The sequence below is a fragment of the Miscanthus floridulus genome, chromosome 16 (genome assembly GCF_019320115.1).
Source record: "Miscanthus floridulus cultivar M001 chromosome 16, ASM1932011v1, whole genome shotgun sequence".
NCBI lineage: Eukaryota > Viridiplantae > Streptophyta > Magnoliopsida > Poales > Poaceae > Miscanthus > Miscanthus floridulus.
The window spans coordinates 61,530,515-61,534,515 of NC_089595.1; the positions used below are offsets into that span (position 1 = coordinate 61,530,515).

Sequence of the window (4,001 nt, forward strand, 5' to 3'; positions counted from 1 at the left end):
CTAGGTGTTGAAATACTTGCATTGCATTTTAGGCCTAGTGCACATTCGGTGAGAAGTGATTAACCTTTGAAAAATGTTTGTGAAAATGCTAACACACTTGCACGTGATGGTGAAACACTTGGAGTGTTAGCAGATTTGCAAAGGTGTTGAAAAAGGTGAAGAAAAGTAGGCATTGCCGGGCTTGTGTTGCTACCCCGAGGGCACCACCACCCCTGTGGTGGTGACTGGCAGAGGAGGCCGAGAGGGAGGTGTTCTAGGGGCACCGCCACCCCTTGTCTGGTGGCATCACCACACCTAGGGCATTGCCCACCTAGACATGGCCAAGAAGGGCTAGAGCTAGGGCTGGCACCTCTAAGGATAGTGTACACCACCCCAGGTGCGACGGTGCACTGCCAGGGGCACCGCCACCCCTATTCGGTGGAACCACCCCTTTTTAAAAGAGAGCGGGTGAACTAGAGTTGGGCACCACCACCCATGGGTGGTGCGCCACCCCATTTTTCTAGAGAGCATGGATTTTGGGGTGTTGGCCGGTGTGGCACTACCACCCCCTATCCAGTGCCACCGCCGCCTGTCCGATGACTGCTGATAGTCAAACTAGCCATTGAATTCGGACCGTTAGGGGCACCGCCACCCCATGTATGGTGCCACACCGACATGTCCGGTGACCCCGGTAAGCAAGTGAACCTCGGTAAAAAAATCATTGTGTCATCATTTGATTTCCAAGTTGATTGGTTTTCATTGGTATTCATTCTTGTGATTGATTGGCTCCTTTGTTTATTGGCTCATTCCTCTACATGGCGGTGTAACACTCCATCCTTCCCTGCGCATTTACATTTCTTAGTGTAGCTTGGCCCTTTAGTGTAGCTAGTTTTGAGGGCAAGCAAGAGTTGTGTCTAGTGGTTAGTGAGGCTCTTTAGTTAGTCTTTGAGAGCTCACTAATTTAGGTGTAGTGACATAGCCTTTGAGTGCTTCTAGACAATAGCAACTAGAATTGTGTTAGGTGGCTTGCATTCTTAGTAGGCTAGCACAACATTCGCTTCGCCTCATATTTGTCTAACCACTTTGCGTAGTGTTGTTGTAGAAATTTTTATAGGCTATTCACTCCCCTCTAGCCATTAGGACCTTTCACTAGTACAAGTAATGCTAGGAGATGTAGGCATATCGTAGGTGGCTACTTAAAACAAGTGACAAGTTAATAAATACCAACAAGGATTTTTGACACTATTGCCGGGGAAGATAGCTAAGCAAAGAAAGTATTGATAAACTTATACTTACTGATGTGATCGAGGAAAACCATTAACCTCTGCTCAAACAGGCTTACCCTTATTTTGTCTACTTTTGTTTCTTATGTAGGGTAATGTATGACTGGTTTTGACCTTCCGACAAACTACGTTGATGATCTAAAGCATTACTTGAGAGAACTAAGGCTAAACTCAAGAAAGTTTCAGCTTTAGAGTCAGAAGACAACTAGATAAGGCGAAGCTTAACACTAGAATTTGAAGCCATGGCTAACAAGACTCTCCATGAGTTCTCTACTCCAACTATGGTGAACATTCATACTAGACCGGTGGTCAATATTGGAGACAATGGATTTGAGCTCAAGCCTAGCTCTCATCAATATGGTGCAAGCAAGTCAGTTTTGTGGGAAGGCACATGAAGATGCGAGTGCTCATCTCCAGCACTTTCTAGAGATCTACAGCACCTTCACTAGCAAAGGAGTGACCATAGATGCCATACTAATTCGCCTTTTCCCATTCTCGCTCTTGGGGAAGGTGAATCAATGGTTCCACGCCAACAAAGATAGAAATACTACATGGGAGAACTGCTCCACTGCCTTCTTAGCAAAATTCTTTCCCACAGGCAAGACCAATGCTCTGCATGGGAGAATTTCAAGTTTTCAACAGCAACATGATGAATGTATCCCTAAGGCATGGGAACGCTTTCATGACTACATATCAGAATGTCCTCATCATGGGATGGAAAATTGACTACTGATGTAGACTTTCTACCATAGGTTGGCCAACAGTACCCGTGAGACTATGGATGCTGCTGCTAGAGGTGCATTCCTATCACTCACACTCCTAGCTACAACAGCTCTCGTGGACAAGATGGCCTCCAACAACAGCTGAAATGAAGAATGTCTTTAGACCCCGTGAGAGGGGTGGAGGTATGCATCAACTCAACGAAGTAGACATGCTGTCTACCAAGATGGACCTGCTGATGAAGAAGCTTGAAGACCGAGCAAATGAGAAGCAAGAAGTCATGCACATTCATGATTCCCGCATGATGTGTGAAGAATGCGAAAACACTAGGCATCTAGGGAACATCTGCCTTGAAATCCATGAGGATGTGAACTTCATCAACAACAACTACTTTCGTCCTCAACAAAATCAAGGATGGAATTAGCAACAGAGGCCAAACTACCAAGGTAATCCGTCAAGGTAATAATTTCAATAATTTCAATCAACCATCCTTAAGAGAATTGATTTCTAGCCATGCTAAAAATTATGGAGAACTTATCTAGAAAACTAGCTTTCAATGATAGAATATTAGAAAACATGAGTAATAAAATGGATAACCTCTCCTCTGCCATTAAGAACCATCATAGCTTTAATAAAATGATAGAATCGCAAATAGCTCAGTTGGCTGTTGCTGTTCCTCTAACCAACAAAGGTAAGAATATGGGGCAACTAGAAGATCTAGAGACTGCAAATCTTGTAGATATTCATAATGCAGCATATTACTATATACAACCATCGATGGGAATGGTGGATAGATTGCACCTTGCTTGAAAAGAAGAGCGATCCAGGGAGACCTGTCATCTCCATCACCATTGGACCTCACATTTTCCAAGAAGCTATCTATGACTTCAGAGCAAGTGTCAACATTATGCCAAAGGTAATTTATGATCAAATTAATGGAGATACTTAGTTGTACACAAATATGCATTTGTAGCTTGTAGATCAGTCACTCTGCTACCTCAAGGGAGTTCTTGAAGATGCCATTGTTTGAGTGGGACAATCATATGTTCCCATAGACTTTGTGGTTTTAGAAATAGGTGGAGATGTAAGGGCACCCATTATCTTAGGCTGACCTTTCTTGAGCACCACAAAGTCCATCATCTATGTAGATAGTGCCAAGTCTGCTTTACAATCAAGGATAGAAAGGAGAAGTTTTCTTTCAAGAATCGTATCTTGCAATCTCCTGGACATCCATAGACGTCGTAGCTATCCGAAGAAATAATAGTGACCAAGAAGAAAAACAATAGGAGGAGGAAGAACAAGGCTAGGCAACCACAAGAAGAATTAGTTAACATGATCAACACACTCCTATCCAAGTACGACCATCTCCTCGCTTCACCATTCCTTGCTAAGAAAGATGTCTAGGCGTACCCATGATCGAGTGTACCATTGGACAAAGAAGATTCCATAAGACCTTCTATGACATTGGATTGGGTGTTAATATAATGTCCAAGGTAACATATGAATATTTATTAGGTAACGAACCTTTGTTCCCTACATACATGCAACTGCATATGGTGGACCAATCAATCTGATTTCTAGAGGGAATAGTAAAAGATGTCATGGTAAGAATACATGACTAGTTTGCCCCTGTCGACTTCATGGTTCTAGACATGGCAAAAGAAGAAGATGACACACCCATCATCCTTGGAAGACCATTTCTCAACACCACCAACGTGATCATCTACGTCGGATCTGGACAAGTCCACTTTCAATTTCCTAGAGAAAAGGTACGTTGTTATTTCAACAGTTACACCACTTATTAGTAGCCCAAGAAGTCCTGCTCTAGGAGAAAACATCGATCATCCCAACGCCAGAAGAATCAATCCCCAAAGAATGGTTGGGAGGAAGATGAAGAAGTTGTGAAAGAGGAACCTACTCTGCCAAAGTCCAGTCCACAGATCAAGTAGGTATGGAAAGAAAAGGTGACATCATCTGTGTCAACATCACAAGAAGTGCAACCATGAACGTCTCCATCTC

The 4,001-nt window shown here is 43.3% G+C and overlaps 1 non-coding gene across 1 annotated transcript; it reads right to left on the reverse strand.

Annotated features, from left to right (window-relative positions):
- Positions 1-1,869: 1,869 nt before the first annotated feature.
- LOC136514695 (small nucleolar RNA R71) lies at positions 1,870-1,978 on the reverse strand. Its single transcript, XR_010773834.1, has one exon. It is a non-coding gene; the product is annotated as a small nucleolar RNA R71 (small nucleolar RNA).
- Positions 1,979-4,001: the final 2,023 nt, after the last annotated feature.